General features: G+C 44.7%; 1 protein-coding gene across 3 annotated transcripts in view; it reads right to left on the reverse strand.

The window, feature by feature from the left end:
• Pkig (cAMP-dependent protein kinase inhibitor gamma) overlaps positions 1–17,831 on the reverse strand; it is a 70,342-nt gene that overhangs the window by 52,353 nt on the left and 158 nt on the right. The window contains exon 1 of one of the 3 annotated variants that reach the window (XM_027423487.2): positions 17,677–17,787. The exons of the other annotated variants lie outside the window; for them this stretch is intronic. The gene's annotated coding sequence lies outside the window, so the exon portion shown is untranslated. Of the gene's footprint in view, positions 1–17,676; positions 17,788–17,831 lie in introns of those variants that run through there. 3 annotated transcript variants of the gene reach the window in all.

Consider the following 17,831-nt stretch of genomic DNA (forward strand, 5'->3'; position numbering starts at 1 on the left):
AGCACCCACATGGTGGCTCACAACCATCTGTACTGAAATCTGATGCCCTCTTCTGGCCTGCAGGCATATATGCAGACAGAACACTGTATACATAATAAATAAATCTTAAAAACAAAACAACAAGAACAAAAACTTACATACAAACCCAAGAAGCTTGTCAGGAGCTACAGAACCACAACTTCATAGACTAAAGATATTCCACAGTGTTTTTAAGTGCTGCTCCTGTAAGTTGTTTTCCTTGTTGCTTAGTTTTATTTTGTTTTGTTTTGTTTTAGAAAAAAAAGGAAGTTGAACAGTCCTGCATCTCTCAATACATTTTAATGTTTGCTTATTTAATATTAATAGAAATTGAAACATTTCCTGAGCCAGGTGTGGCAATGCACAACTTAAAATCCTAGCTCTTGGAAGGTAGAGATGGATCAGAAATTCATGGCTAGCCTTGCCCACATAAGTCCAAGGAGTTCAAGATCAGCCTGGGCAACTCTGTCTCAAAAAACAAAAACAATAAAACAGTATTTCTAATAGCAACATTGAAGGTAAATCAATATCCTTCCCTTAAGAATAACAATGAATGGGGCTGGAGAGATGACTGAAGGGTTAAGAGCACTGGTTGATCTTCCAGAGGATCTGGGTTCAATTCCCAGCAACCATATAGCAGCTCACAACTGTCTGTAACTCCAGTTCTGGGGGATGTGATACCATCACACCAACGCACATGAAATAAACCAAATGAGTACTGAAAAACAAGAATAACGATAGTTGATGAAATACAACTTTTTAAAATGACAAATCACACTGTCCCCTTCCTAAAAACATTGTGATAAATTCATTTGAAAACAACAACAAAATACTGGCTCTGGGTGTAGCTCAGTGGTGCAGAGCCCTTGTCTGGTGTACAGAAGGCCTTGAGGTCAACTGCAATGGGTGTTGGGTCACAGAGCGAACAACATTAACAAAACAGCAGAGTATTATGCTAATGAGCCTGAGGATCACAGCACACTTGTAGAGTCAGAGGATAACTTGCTGAGGGTGGCTCCCTCCTTATACTATAGACACTAGGGATTGAACTCACATCTTCAGGCTTATATAGCAAGTGCTTTTACCCACAAGCATCTCAGCAGCTTCCTCTTTTTTTCTCCCTCCCCAACCCCTCTTTTCTTTCTGTCTTTCATTTTTGTTGTTGTTTTTTCGAGACAGGGTTTCTCTGTGGTTTTGGAGGCTGTCCTGGAACTAGTTCTTGTATGTAGACCAGGCTGGTCTCGAACTCACAGAGATACACCTGCCTCTGCCTCCCAAGTGCTGGGATTAAAGGCGTGCGCCACCACCACCTGGCAACAGCTTCCTCTTCTATGAGACTTTCTTCACAATCCATGCTCCAGAAAGGGTTTTCATGGCCACCTTGAGGTTGTGCAGACACTTAGGCTCCTACAGAGCAGTGAGAGGTTTGTCCTCAAAACACTGACAGCCAAAAGGCTGGTGTGTTCTCAAGCTGAGAATCCCTGCCTATCCAGCAGCAATGGGCCAGAGCAGTCCTTCTCCCAGGGACCTCGTTCCCAGTCTTTGGTTAGCGGTAAGGTAGAACCCGGCATCCCCACTGATCTTGCATCAGGTTAAGTCTGGGCTGCTAGTTCCACAAATACATGCATTTGCCACAAGCTTTCTCTCATAAGTAAACTTTACTCAGGTTAATGAAACTTCCCACTTAATGACTGGTCTCCAGTTCTTTGGGACCGGTCCTTGCTAATGTCTGCAGATACATGTGTCCAGTGTAACCTCGCTGTATTCATTCCATCACATAAACGCCTTTCACTTCTCCCCAAAGCTAGCTCTTCCCCTCCACTACTCCAAGGCTGCCACAGTCACAGCGTTTTTTAATCTCCAACTTTCTTTGGCCATCCCACCCCTACCTGTCTTTACCTTTACTCCGACTTAACCTCTACTGGCCCATTAGTCTCAGCTTTTGTGCCTTCTCCAGGAAGCCATATGCCAAAGCACGTGTGCAAACTAAGATAATACTACGCTCCCTTTACATTTATGAAGCATGTAGATTGGGTGGTAGCTCAGTGGTAGAGTGCAGTCCTAGTGTTTGTGGCCTGGTGGTGGTGGCACTTTATCCCAGCACTCAAGAGGCAGAGACAGGCAGACATCTGTGAGTTCCAGGCCAGTCTGGTCTACAAAGCGAGTAGGCTCCAAAGTTATAAAGAAACCCTGTCTTGGCGGGGTGTGTGTGTGGGGGGGGGTGGGGTGGATTCCTGACTCCTATCCCCACCAACATTGTAACAGTAAGAACAAATGGAAACCTTCAAGGGATGGGAGGTCCAGAAAGACAAGCACACTCAATTGTCAGGCCTGACAGCAGGCAGTGTTTCTGTTACTGCTGCAGCCTTGGTGTTTAGTGTGTCTCAGATGATCAACAGAACACATTTAATGAATGATAAATGAAGACACAGGGTATGAGTCATTCTACTCTGTAAGCCTTCCCCATTTTGCTTCTCCATGTGTTGTCTGAATCCTGCTCTGCAGTCCTGAGCCCATCATGAGGGCATCACAGCCCTGGCTCCAATTCAGCTTCTGGTTCCTATCTCAAAAGGAAAACTTCCAAGTCCAACAGAAATGAAGGTGACAACAATTTTCAGAGAGCAAGATGTTTCTCTTCTTCACAGGTACACTTCTGCCACTCAGTCAAAGGCATGAGTTTATCTAGGCAAAATGCTGAATGATATGGTGGCTACATGGTATCAGTCACACTGGCTAACCAGGGTGGCATAAACTTTAGCCTTTCCTGAGACGAAGTCAATGATGGCTTTCAACTAAATTTAAATAATTTTTTTTTAAAAAAGCTAACTGAATTCCCTAAAATTTCCCTCCCAGGCAAGCTCATTATGAGGCAGTGGGAAGGAGAATGAGGGTGAGTCAGCATGAGTCAAAGTGAAGAGAACGCGCACGGGCACGCGCTGCTGGTAAACAGTTGCTCTTTTCCAGACAGGATTAGGATTACCCGAACCCCACTGCTAAAAATACACAGAAAACAGGTGGTATACATTATATAAGTACCTCCAAACAGAGACTCGGGTCACAGACTCTAAAAAGGGAACAGTTAATCAGAGTCAGCCAGGCCTTTCTGAGCCTGATGCTTCTTGAAGACGCCCCATGAGCAAGCAAATGTTTCCATCGAAGCAACAGAGACACTAAGTGCTCCCGCTGCTCTATAGCCCCCACAGCCTAACTCCTCCCAGCCACGGTACTGGGATCTGGGCTATTGCATTTGCTCTCTGAAGAACCTGCTCCCTCCTGCTGGGATGGAACCCAGGTCCCTCCTGGATGCTAGACAAGCAGTCTACCACTGAGTTATACCCTCTGTCATGAGACAGAACCTCAACATGAAGCCCACACAGCCTCGAACTCCTGGACACAAGCAATCCTATTGCCACAACCTCCTTGTTTTTGTTTGTTTTCATTGACCATCACTGAGGGGAGGCATGTGTCATAGTATGCATTTTGCATGTCAAGAGGACAATTTTGTGGAGACAGTTCTCACCTCCCATCTTAATGTGGATTATAAGGACTGAACTCTGGTTGTCAGGTTTATGTGATGAGCACCTTTAACTGCTGGGCCACCTCACTGGCCACAGCCTCCCAAGTGCTGGGGTTCACCTCAAACAGAATGCTTCATTTTCAGCACCTTCTGTGCTAGGAGTGACACAGGAGAGGGTGGGCCCAGCAAATTCAAAGCTACAGGATCATTGGTGTTGGAACCCAGCATTATGCTGACCCCGTCCCCTGACAATGGGCATTCAGGCAGATAGATACTTAGGCAATTCAAAGGGTCCTGTGTTGGGTGGCCACATCATAACTACGTCATTCCTTATGGGGCTGCGTAAGGACTCAGTACGCATGTGCAAGCTTCCCCTTTTAATCGAGCACCTCCACATGCTCGCTGTCTCTCTCCTTTCTCTGTTTCTTTATCTCTTTCCCCTTCCCCCTTTTCTTCTTCCCTTTCCCTTCAATAAGCTCCACATGGGTTTGTTGAGTCTCGTGGTTAGTTTTTTCATCTACTCATGACTGAAGCATGAGTTTTCCTGTTCCATCTATTCGTAACTGAAACAAAAGAACAATTGGGGCATGATAAGAGATCTGGGTGCCACATGGTGCCTTCTCCTGAACAAATCCAAAACCCAACACATGCATGCTGCCTTCCTTTCCTTTCCAGGAAGCCCACCACCCTGCCTGGATTTCTTACTGGGAGATCAGTGTGACACAGTCAGCAGGGGATACTTTGAAGTTGACAGGATCTTTTTTCTGAAATGGTTTCCACAAGAAATGGATACCAAGGTCAGGGGCGTAGTTCAGTAGTAGAGCATTTGTCTAGCATGCTCAAGGCTTTGAGTTCAATCTTCAGCAGTGTAGAAAGAAAAGAAATGCATGCATATGGTCCCAGTCTACAGAGGAATTCATCCCAGTGAGCTCAAGAGAGCTGTTTGTTCATGGCATCTGCTCGCTTACACCTGCCAACCCTCCACTGGGCTCAGGATGTGCACTACGCCCCTTGTCATCATCTACAAAGCTCTCTGAGACCCAGGCCTTGGCCATGTCTCCAGTATGAAATAGTGCTGCTCTTCCTTTCTGTCTATTTTCTCAGCTAATGGTCCTATCGGTTTTTTGAACAAGCCAAACTAAACTCTCAGGACCTTTGGGCCTGAAGTGCCAGTTGTGGCTCCATTACTTACACATGTGACCATAGAAAACCTAGAGTCGCCGGGCGTTGGTGGCACACACCTTTAATCCCAGCACTCGGGAGGTAGAAGCAGGCAGATCTCTGTGAGTTCGAGGCCAGCCTGGTTTCCAGAGCGAGTGCCAGGACAGGCTCCAAAGCTACACAGAGAAACCCTGTCTCGAAAAAAACAAAAACAAAAGAAAGAAAAAAGAAAAAAAAGAAAGAAAGAAAAGAAAACCTAGAGTCACTTGGGACTTTGTTTCCTCATCAGTTAAGTTCAGTCCTTCAGGGAATATTCACCAAGTGCTTGTCACATGGTGTGTCCTGCTCTAGGCACTAGAAAGGAGATAATGAACAACATAACATGGTCAAAAAACAATTAGAGGTAACAAATCACTTCAGACAATACCAAATTCTACAAAAGAAATTAAACAGAGTAATGGGTCAATGATTAAAGGAAGCAGGAGAGCTGGCTGTCCTGAGTGGTCAGGTATGGTCTCATCTAGAGGAAGTAGCATTAAAGATTACAGAAGAAGAGAGATTAGCACAAAGACGTCCAGAAAGAGTCCCAGGCAGAGAAGAGGGAAAACACTCTCAAAGGAGCCAGCACAGTTTCAGGAGTAGGATGCTACAGCCTTCCAGAACCCAACAAGCCAAGGAGAAGCAGCAGGAGAGGCAGTCAGGAGCTGGATCCCCAGGGCCTTAGGGGCCCTAAAGAGGAGTTGGATCATGTGTAAAAAGTGTTAGGTCTCAATCAAGGCTGCCCTAATGTCTAGAAATGAGCTCAAATTGGACTACAGGGTTTTCAGTGGTTAGAGAAAAGTCAACATTCCTCAGAACTGTTGAAATCAGCTCCCGACTGCCAAGTCATTTCCCTTACCTTTGACACAGGGACCTATGGCTCCATTGGCTATACCTGCGGTTGCACACTGTAGTCCATGCTGCCTTCCAGGCCCTCAGTCCCTACTCACAAGTATCTGGCATACATTTCAAAGTCCACTTTTGCTTCCCCAGGCTCCCCTCCTCCGCTCTTCTCTTTGCAACAAGGTTCCTCCTCCCTGCTATCTCTCCCTATCTTATCTTACTCTTCCTCTCTTCCTATTCTCTCCATTCCCTCTCTTGCTACCCGCCCTTGCCAAGTCCATCTCTTTTTCTTTGCTCTGGACTCTTCCAGATGCCTCTGGCTGTGTTCTCTCTCTCTCTTATCTACAATAAAAACCTTCCCTTAAACCATACCATGGATTGCCATAGTTTCTCTCTCTCTCTCTTTTCTTTTCTTTTTTTTTTTTTTTTTTTGTGTGTGTGGGGGGGGGGGGGATTCCCAGGCAGGGTTTCTCTGTGGCTTTGGAGGCTGTCCTGGAACTAGCTCTTGTAGACCAGGCTGGTCTTGAACTCACAGAGATCCACCTGCCTCTGCCTCCCGAGTGCTGGGACTAAAGGCATGCACCACCACCGCCTGGCCTGCTGCAGTTTTGTTGTTGTTGTTGTTGTTTTTCTTACTGTGCCCCTTCAAACATACCTGGTGGTGAAACCTGGGATTTGACTCTCCTAAAGAGTGGATCATTTGTTTCTGCTGGCTTCTGCTACCCACCATATAAGTGACTCCAAATTTTAGAGTCTGCCTCTTCAGCTACTTCTCCCCCACCCCATGCACTTGTCAAGGATCCCTCTGTTAAGGCACATACTCCTCCCTTCACTGGAATCCTGGTGGCTTCCTCTTTGTGACCCTTTTCCCTAAGCTTCTCCCACCTCCTCTTGCTGTTTCTAAAGGATGCCATTTTTCCTGCTTGCACTAACCATGAGCTCTCTCATTCAGAACTAGATTCACCAACTCCTCATCTGCCTTCTCTGATCTCTTTCTCTTTGGACACAGAAATTTTATTAAAGCCTCACTTTTTTTTCTGCAAAAGGCTTGGCCTCAGTACAGCTCAGTGAACAGAAAATGGCACCCTTGATTTCCAAATTCTCGAAGATTATAACAACTACTGCCATTGCATAAGCAAATGATCCCAAAATCTCTAAGCCCTCTTTACTCCCTGTACGTCTTATCTCAGAGCTTTTGTTACTCTGCTCATTCAAGTTGCTTCCCCTGATTATTAAATTCAGTTTTACAAGGATTCAAATGTCTCTTGGGTATAGATAATATTAAAAATTGCTACAAGCTGTTCTAATAGATATAAAGCTGGCTGTGGAGTTGGGTTATGGCCCTCCCACTCCAGACCCAAGCATGCTTGTTTAAAAGTTTCCTCTAAAAAGTCTGTCCTGGGTCAGGTGGGCCACCTGACTCTGTGAAAGAGAGAAGATGAAAACAGAACAAGCCTCCACCACCTACCCACCCACTATGTTCTTTAAAACAACTAAAATGTAAAGTATCCCCACAGGGGGATTACTGTTTATCTCAAATCTCTTCTTGGTTTTGTTTAACTCTCTAAAGACTCCCCTCTTAAATCTCTAAAACTTTTGCCAAAATCTAAACTTTCTTTTATATCAGGATTTGTAAGACTGTTGTGTAAATTTTCTGAATCTCGGGATTTGTAAATTCATTGAGTATGGTTTGAAATTTGTAAAATCTATAACAAAAAGTTACTTTAAAACTTGTAAAGCTGGGCATTGGTGGCGCACCCCTTTAGTTCCAGTGCTCAGAAGGCAGAGGCAGGCGGATCTCTCTTCCTAAGGTTATAAAGGTCAACTCAGGGTAACAAAAACTGACTTAGATATATATGTCTAATCACTTAAACAATGTATGTTTTATGATTAAGGTTTATAAATTCCTCAGGTCCATTTAGACTAAGAAAAACTAAGTTGAAGATGTAGGTCTAGCTATTTCTATAAACTGAGTCATAAAAACTGTGAAAGCACACTGTCATAAAGACCAGAAAAATAAAGTTACCAATCCCTCTGTGGGCTGTATTTATGCTTTAAAGTTTTATTTTAATGCTAAAGAATCTTGTATTCAAATTTTTAAGGCTCAAACTTAACAGGGATAAAATTGTAAAATCATAATCATAAAATCGACTAACTTGTAAACTGTGAAAGATAATTAAAATATGCAAGTTAATGGTCAGTTACTTTATAAATGATCACATTCTTTTTTTTTTTTTTTTTCTTTGAGACAGGGTTTCTCTGTGAAGTTTTGGAGCCTATCCTGGAACTCGCTCTGGAGACCAGGCTGGCCTCGAATTCCCAGAGATCCACCTGCCTCTACCTCCCGTGGGCTGGGATTAAAGGCATGCGCCCCCAAATATTCTTTAATGTGCTCAGAACTATGCTTGTAGTCATGCTAAGTACAAATGTAATTCATTTACAGGGACAAACTTAAGCCATCTGTTTATATTGTCCAGGTTCAGCCTGAAGCAAGTAACTAAAAACAAGTAAAGTTTGTTTAAAATCGGGTATACTTAATATATTAGATGATGGCCCTCAAACCCCTCAGAGTGATCTGCCGAATACGGCTTTTAAGGTGTTTAATAAAAAAGGCTTCTTCTGATAGACAGAGATACCAGATTTTTGGTAGCAGCAGCTGAGGCTGTCTCCAAAGATGATGGGCAGCAATGGACTCCACTGGATCTTGCTGCAAGTGTGATAATACTGACAACTGGGCAAAGAACTGCTCCATGCCTCACCCACCACCAGGGCCCTTCCCAAACTGTGGACAGCACTGTTCAATGCTATCCTCTGATACAAGGAGAGTTCAAAGTCAGCCTGGGCTGCCTAAGAGTCTGTTTTAAAAAAATAAATAAAAAGACCCTAGTAACAATTTCACTTTTCAATGATTAACAAGATCAAGGAATCCATTTATATTCTATTAAAAGAGATGACAGTTCAAAAGAAAGAATAGTGCTCTCAAAACAATGAAAATTGAGCCAGAGGCCAGGGAGATGGCTCAGTGGATAAAGAGCTAGATAGCTATACTTGTGTGAGGACCTGAGTTTGAATCCCCAGAACCCATCTAGAATCCTGGTGCTTCCCACATACTAAAGGGAGGCAGAGACAAGAAAATTCCCCAGAGGTTCACAGGTCACCTAGCCTTGCACATACATCAACAAATGATAGAGACTCTGCTTCAAACAAGATGGAAGACAAGGACCAGCATCTTTGGTCAAGACTGTCCTCCAACTTCCAGACACTTGCAGCTGCATGCACACGCACACACTCATGTACGCTTGCAAGGCATGCTGGCACACACTTGTGATGCCAATACCTGGGAAGAAGGGGAAGGAGAGGGATCATGAGTTAAAGGTCACTGTGAGCTATGTAGGAAGAGTCTGTAGCAAAAGCAAACCAACCCACTGGAAAGACAAGACTGAACTAGAAGCAAAGCACCTTCTAGTAAGATGCTGGCTAGAAAATGACCAGAGAGGATTTGTGCAAACTCCCTTGAAAAGAAGTATCAATCAAACTTCAGAAGGGAGGCAGAGGCAGGTGGATCTCTCTGAGTTCCAGGCCAGCCTGGTCTACAGAGCCAGTGCCAGGATAGGCTCCAAAGCAACAGAGAAACCCTGTCTCGAAAAACAAACAAACAAAAAAGTCAAGCCTAAATGGCAACTAGTTGGAGTTTTGTTTTTTAAGGAAATATTTAAGTTTTAAGACTTTCTGAGAATTAGGGTCTAGTGCACTGGCTTTCTGGCCTGGGTTTCTGTGACCCAGGGGATGTGACAGTTGACTGTCCTGTCCAAACAAACACTGCAGTTTATTAGAAGCATCAGGGATAGTCCATTTCTCTTCCCACAGAATCAAATGCTTATCTGGACAGATAAGTCTGTGTGTATTTTGGAAGAATGTTCTGCATGATCAGAATTCTTTGTAGCACTGAGGAGAAGGCAGTCGGTTTAAAACTCAATTTTCATTTAAAATAAAAATAAAAGACTAATTTTTCTACAGAAATCCTGGCTTTGGGAAAAGTAATGCAGTAATCTGTGGATTATGGATCTATCTTTAATTACGAGTTGACAAATGACTGTGAGAAAGCTGAACAAATAAGGACACTGTTTATATTTCAAAGATGGTAAAAGAGAATCTGCTGCAGAAGTTTCCCAACACTGCCCCTTAGCCAAGGGCTCCTCAGGAAATGATTTTTATTCCTTTATCTACTTGGCAAGGCTACCACACAGTGAGACCAGCCTGGTCTACATAGCAAGTATCAGACTAACTAGGATCCATATAGTGACCTTATCTCACAAACAATAAAACACATCTTTTTTGCAAATGGAAAAACACTGTGTTATAAGATTTATTTGCTGGGCTGACAAGTGGATCTGGGATGGGGGTGAAACTCATGCAGTCTCAGGCATATTCCAGGGATATGATTTCCTCTAGGTCAGAACACTCTGGAAAATGATCCTTAATATTAATTCATAAATACATTTACATGCATTACTCGTGATGCTTTAATGGGTTAGATGGCTTAGATACTTGGTAGCCCTGCTCTCATACCAAGAAAACTACAGCTTGGAAAGGGTGGCACAAGTTTACTACTTGAGTGCCACACTTGCCTTTCTCCTGCTGTGCAGGGTGATCATAATGCCAACAGCAGCAGTGGCCCCTCAGTCACACTCCCCATACAGTGGGCATTGTTCTTTGCACTTCCTTATGTCAAATCATGTAGTGTTCACAGTAACCTGTCACTAAAGGCAGGCTGGTCTGTCTGTGGGCCACCAGCATCTCTCTGTCTACTGTGCTCATCTTACATGCCCTGCATCTCTCCCCAGAAAATCAAAACGGGCACCCTAAAACCTCTATGTTCTCTTCACCTTCATCTCAAATCATAATTCATCCTAAAATATAGTAATTATTAAAGCTGGATGGTGGGTAATAGGGATTACTTTATACTCTGCTCTTCTTTTGTTTAGGTTTGAAATTACCTTTTAAACATTTATGGTTTTTCCCCTAACACAGAATCTGATCCACTGACGAAGCCCGATGAGTAGCCCCCACTAACAGTGACTTCCTAAGACAGGGTGACTGAAGAGAGTTCTGCAGTAAAAGAAAGGGGCACTGACTCAGTCACTAGTTCCGAAAACACAGACTAAACCCCAATTACGAAGAAGGTTGGTTAAAGGTCCAGTGAGGAACTCCTATCCTCACCAAGCTAAGAATTTAATAACACACACACACACATACACACACACACACACACACACACACACACACACACACACACACATTGCAGAAGTAATTATGGAAGAGACTAGTCAAGAGAAATGCTATAAAAAGAAAAATTCAGCAGGGCATTGGTGGCACACACCTTTAATCCCAGCACTCTGGAGGCAAAGGCACTCGGATCTCTGTGAGTTGGAATCCAGCTTGGTCTACAGAACCAGTTCCATGACAGGCTCCAAAACAATACAGAGAAACCCTGTTGGGGGGGGGGGGTTCAAACTGATACAGAATCAGAAAAAGAAGGAAATTCCATTATACAGAACTCTCCAGGACAATCTAAACTTTTGACATATTAAGCATTATTTAAATTCAGTAAGTGGCTCCAGAAGAAAGGGAGCTAAATGCAAAAGCATTTAGCAAATCAGGCCTGGAAAGCCATTCTCTTTCATGGTATTATGGTGGCTCTCTGGGTGGGGGTTGGAATTCTTCTGCGGTTTTTGGATCAAAACAGAGATTAGAGAAGATGCATGTGTGTGCATGAATATGTAAATGTGTGTGTGCACACATAGGAGCTCTCACATTGTAGAAGCCAGGGTGTGTGTGTGTGTGTGTGTGTGTGTGTGTGTGTGTGTGTGTGTGTGTGTGTGTGTGTGTGTTTAAGAAGATCTTTCATTGAACCTGGAACATGCCGATGCAGCTTGACTGGCTGGCCAACAAGCCCCAATGATCTCCTCCTCTCTCTCTCCACTCCCTTGGAGCGGAGATTACAGATGTACTTGGCCACACCGAACTTTTACTTGGGTGCTAGGGATTGCACTAAGGTCCTCAATCTTACCAGGCAAGCACTCTTAGCCACTAAGCTGTCTCCTCAGCTGACATTTTTCTTTACGATTGACTTTTAAGGGGGCTGGAGATGCTCAGTTAAGAGTGCTTGCTATTCTTTGTCTTTCTAGATTTCTACTGCCAGTCAGTGTTATTCAGGCTGCTGGAGAAGAAAAGATAGTAATGATTTCACCCAGCACCAGACCCTGCAAACCACAACACCAACACAGTACAATAGTGGCACAATTCTTGGAAGTCACCAACCACTTTCTGCTTGGATCTGAAGCCTGGCCCACAGGAGAGACTTCATGCCTGGTACTATAAACCTGGTCAAAAGACCACGGCTGCAAATATCATTAGCTTTAGAGAAGAACCTACTATTTTTATTTTTGCTAATTTTTTCATGTTATCAAACTGCCTTCTAAATATTTCTATCTATATGTCTGTGTTGCTCTTAACCTTAGTCAGAGCTTCTTTCTGTACTAGGCAAGTGATTAATGAAGGGAGTTAACTGTCAAAACGATGAGAACAAGTGACCATGAGTACTGAGCCCTAAATGGGACATCTGTATCACACTCCCTGTGCCCAAGGCTTGAGGAGCATTGCAGAAGAGATGGGGGGAAAAGAATATATGAGCCAGACTATTGTGAAGTGCAGTCTTCTGGATATAACATGAACTCACTACAGCTGTAGATAAATGCACACGCCCTGAATAATCAAGGCAGCCAGATCAGTCAACAGCCCATCAGCCAACACTAATGAAATTGTCAACATATAAAGTAAGACAGCAAGGTGGGAAGGAACACGTTGGGGGACATCAGGGAGTGGAAAGGGGGATCAAGATACAGTGTATACATTTATGAAACTGTCAAAGTATAAATCAAATGTTTTTTTTGTTTGTTTGTTTGTTTGTTTGTTTTTTGAGACAGGGTTTTTCTGTATAGCTTTGGAGGCTGTCCTGGAACTAGCTCTTATAGACCAGACCAGGCTGGTCTCTAATTTACAGAGATCCACCTGCCTCTACCTCCCGAGTGCTAGGATTAAAGGTGTGAGCCACCAATGCCTGGCCAAAGATTTTAAAAAAAAAAAAAAAAAAAAAAAAAAAAGTCACCCTTGACTGCATCTTCTATGTAGAACACAGAATCACAGATGCTGCCATCTTTGAGCAGTTTCTCCACGAATCAATGTGAAGAGAAAAGCTGGGAATCCTGGTAGAGCATCTGTAACCACTGAAAGGAGCAAGACAGTACCACTGCAATTCCCAAGGTGCCTTTTTCTAAAAGGTATTTGTAATATGTTTCCAAAAAGTCTTTGAGGAACAGGGGCTTGGGCATGGTTCAGTTGGTAGAATGCTTGTCTAGCATAGCATGCTTGAGGCCCTGAGTGTAATCCCCAACACCACAGGAACCTGTGCATGGTGGAACACACCTGTAGATTCAGAAGTTCAAAGTCATTTTCCCTTACTTAGTGGGAATTCATGATTAGTCTGGGCTAGAGACTGTTTCAAAAGAAGCATGGGACCAGGGCTGAGGGAATTTATTGCTCAGCATTACATCATTTGACTAGCCCTGGATTCAATCTTCAGTTGAAGAAAAGGAGGGGGGAGGGAGGGAGGGAGGAAGGGAGGAAGGGAGGGAGAGGGGAAGGGAGGTGGGGAGAGGTGAAGGACATAGGAACTGAATAGAAAAGCTTAGGTCTTATGCCCCAGTACTTAGAGGACATAGCTACCAGAAGGGGTCTCCTAAATCCTCTCACCTTTAGTTTCCCCTCTGAAAAAAGAATGATCTTGGCCGAGCATTGGTGGCGCATGCCTTTAATCCCAGCACTCAGGAGGCAGAGGCTAGCCTGGTCTCCAGAGTGCCAGGATAGGCTCCAAAGCTACACAGAGAAACCCTGTCTCAAAAAACAAAAAAACAAAACAAAACAAACAAACAAAAAAAGAATGATCTTGGCCCACCTCACAGAGCTGCTTCGAGGACAAAGGGAGAGGCTGGACTTGCATCTTTCAGAAATTAGAAGTGTCGAGTTATTGATAAATGCCAGCATGGCAGCCAGAGTGCTCTCAAGCAGATCTCAGGTTGTGAAATTTTTTTCTTATCTCTCTCCCTCTCTCTGTCTCTCTTTTTTAAACAAACGAACAAAAAAGATTTATGGTAGTAACACACACTTTTAATCCCAGAACTCCGGAGACAGAGGCAGGCGGATCTCTGTGAGTTTGAATACAGCCAGCTCTACATAGTGAGTTCAAGGACAGCCAGGGATGTTACACAGAGAAACCCTGTCTTGGAAAAAAATAATAAATAAAAGGAAAGAAAGAAAAGAAAAGGAGAAAGAGAAGGGGGCATGGCCTTTTCTCTCTCTTGTAGCTATTTGCTCAGTTAATCTTATTATATCCACATATATTTAAGTTAATCTCTTGAAATTTCTCAGCATTACACCATGTAGGTAGTGACTAAGAGTAAAAAAGCTGTGGGCTAGGGAGATGGTCAGTAAGAACACTTGCTGCACAATCATGCAGACCTGAGTTTGAATCCCTGGCACCTACATAAAAAGATGAGGGTGGGACTGAGAGATAGCTCAGGTTAAGAGCAGTTGCTACTATTAACCTATTACTGAGGACCCGGGTTTGATTCCCGGCACCCACATGGTGGCTCATAACTCCAGTACCCAGGGCTCATATATGCACTTGGTACACATACAAACACCCAGGCACACATATACATATAATTTTTTAAAGTACAGGTGTGACTGTATATGCCTGTAATTCCAACACAATGGTGAATGGAGAAAAGGGACTCCCTTAGGCTGACTGGTTACCAGCCTAACTCTAGGTTCAGTGCAAGATGGAGAGTGACAGAGGATAACACCACACTTGGACAGACAGGTGCAGAACACCACATCTGCACACACAGGCATGCATACACAAACACACACACACACACACACACACACACACACACACACACACACACAGATTAGGTAACCATTTTACCATAGCTTTCATCCATTCTACTTGAGATCATAACAGGTCCTGACTCACAAGGTTTTTATAGACTGTTTTATTGAGGGCTTTAGAGTGCTTGCCTAGAACACTCAAGGCCCCCAGTTCAATCCCCAGCAATCCATCCCACCAACAGAACAGGTTACATTGAGATTAGTGCATGAGAAGTGCTTAGTATGACACTAATCCAAAAAGGCCTGCTGCCTGCCAACAGTGAGAGCCTGGCCTGCTCTCCACACTGACGCCTTTTGTCTCTGTCTGTTGCCCTCTGCTAGTGCACTTCTGCCAGCAATAACCTCTCCCCTAAGCCGCCCCACTCTTAACTTCAGAGCAAATGGTGTTATCTATCAGTTTCCCTTCCACTCCCTTGCCCGACCCTCCCACCAGCTCTATGCCAACTGCATTGAAGCTCTCTCGTGCTCTAAAAAACACCCTTCCCTTACTCCTCAGTCGCTCCAGCCTCCTCCCTCCCTCCCTCCCTCCACAGCCACCCTTCTCGGAGCTGCCTACACTCTGTCTTCTCACATCCCACTCTTACCTCATCCCACTGATACATTACACCGAACCTTTCCAAGCTAGGACATTATAGATTCCACCCCCGACATTTCACCACATCTGCTCAGTCAGGTTCCTAGTGACCCCTGGAACTTAGTTATTCGGATGGTGCATTCTTACTTTAACTTCTATTTGCCACCTCAGTGGAATCTAGCAAAGCTGACCTCTGCCTTGGGCCTTCATTACCACCCACTCTCTTGGTTTCCTCTTCCAGAATGGTTCTCCCGAGAGTGTACAAAGCAGCAACCTTCAGATCTGGGCCCTTTTTAAATCTCTCTCATTATTATTCAGTATTATTTGCTTTGCTTTGTTTTATGGGGGGGGAGGTTTGCTGAGACAAGGCCTGGCTATGTAGCCCAGGCTGGCCTCAAACTCCTGCTCCTCCTGCTTCAGCCTCCTGAGTGCTAGGATTGCAAGTGTGAGCCACCACAACTGCTCAGTACTGATAGCCCACTTCCAGTTGTGGGGAGCAGCTTTCACCACTATAAATAATACCGCCAAGTGTGGTGGCTCGTCTTTAATCGTACACTCCAAGGCAGAGGCAGATGAATGAATCTCTGTGGGTTTTAGGCCAGCCTGGCCAACAAAGCAAGTTTCAGGCTAAACAGGGCTACACAGTGAGACCCTGTCTCAAAACAAACTAATGAACTTGTGTGTGTGTATATGTATGTGTTGAAATAGGGTTTCATGAAACCCAGCCTAGCCTTGAACTTGTATATAGCCAGAGCTTAAACTCTTGGTCCTCCTGCCTCCACCTCCCAAATGCTGGGAAGACAGACAGGTGCCACCATGCTGGGCTCTGTAACACTGCTTTTGAATGTGTTTGAAATACTGTCCCTTTACCATTCTCACCTGTCTGTTTCTCCAGACAGAGCTAACTCACCCTACTCCCTGACCAGAGGTACTCCATAATACCTCCCATCACGAGGTATTATTTTCCTACCTAAGCTCTAACGGCCACGATGAGGACCAACTTTCTCGTTACAGTACTTCGGAGTGCCTGGCATCTCATACTTGCTGTGGTTTGCATGTGTCACTGTGTGCTGCAATTTCATCTCCACTGTGAGACGGCAGCTGAAGAGAGTGGGAATGATCTGAATGCAGCGTCCAGGGGTGGAGCCTTTGGGAGGGGTGGAGCCTTTGGGAGGGATGGAGCCTTTGGGAGGGGTGGAGCCTTTGGGAGGGAGTCAGCGTTAGACAAAATCATTAAGAAGACCAAGGACATAGTCCAGGGGCAGAACACCTGCTTAATATGGGCAAGGGTCTCTTCCACCTCCAGCACCACAAAGAGGGATCCTCAAGCCAGGCTGTGGTGGTGCACACCTTTAATGCCAGCACTCAGGAGGCAGAGGCAGGCGGATCTCTGAGTTTAAGGACAGCCTGGTCCACAGAGTGAGTTCCAGGACAGCCAGAAGTACACACTGAAACCTTGTCTCGGAAAATCAACAAAAATAAGATTGATGAGAACAAAAAGGATGAGAGGTGTACCTCTGATCAAGCATACCCATCTGATTAAAGTCCTCTGCCAGGTCACATCTGTATCCTAGAACTCATAAGGTAGACACACAAGGATTAGGAGTTCAAGGCTAGCCTCAGCTACATAACAGCATCAAGACTAGCCTGATGTGCCAAAAAACTATGTATAAAACAAGCAATCCCCTGAAGGCCCCAAAAATAAAATCGTAACTTACTGAAACTTTACTCCCTACCCCCCCCCAAAAAAACAAGTCTGTCAGGAAGAGCAGAATCTTAATCTCAAACATCAAGTAGATGTTCTTCTACCTTTCAGACTCTCTTCCTGCCTGAAATTCTTGGGAGATCCTCTACAAGTCGGAGGTTGTCTCCTCAGGACTGTCTTCCTAACGCTGGGCATGTCACCAGCCTCCTCTCCTGGCCAACACAACGGCAGGCTTCCACATCTCCTTTCAGAAGTGACCTTCCTGTGTTATCTCCCTAGGACCATCACTCTCACCCGGGAAGGTCTACAAGGGTCCTCTCTGACTCAGTTTCCTGTCCGTGCAAAACCGGAGCTCGAATTACACCAAGTTCCTGTCCATATAGGTCTGTTTCCTACGGGCAGGAGTGGAGTTCCCTAAGGACAAGATGTCTCATTCACTTTTTTTTTTTTTTTTTAAACCGCTGGCGATCAGCCCAGGCCCTGGTTCTCAATAAATCCTCAATGATGTTCCTCGTAGCAATAGCAACAAGGAAAGCTCCCCCGTATGGAGGATTTTATATATAAATACACTCTGTGGTCATCTTATAAGACAGGTGTCATCATTATCCCCATTGAGCAGGTGAGAAAACTGAAGCAGGATTAAGTCCAATCGCGACGGCCCCCCGGGGAGCGACACACGCAGTTCCTAGTTACTCGACGACCAACCCTCATAGAAAAGGAGCCTTTAAAAAAAAATGTTACTTAAAAAGAAAACTTTCCAATGAGCCTCAAGGGACGCGTAAGAATAAAAGCCGAAAGCGCACCCACCCGAACCCGGCCGGGGTCAGAGGGCTTCGTCGCGGGCACCGGGCCCAGGGGACAAAGTGCAGCCCTCCGTCCTTCTCCGCGTCCTCGCGGCCCGTCCCTCGCCGGCCGCCTGGCGGACCGCTCCTCTCCTCTCCTCTCCTCTCTTCTCCGAGCCG

This window comes from Cricetulus griseus, chromosome 6 (assembly GCF_003668045.3).
Source record: "Cricetulus griseus strain 17A/GY chromosome 6, alternate assembly CriGri-PICRH-1.0, whole genome shotgun sequence".
Lineage (NCBI taxonomy): Eukaryota > Metazoa > Chordata > Mammalia > Rodentia > Cricetidae > Cricetulus > Cricetulus griseus.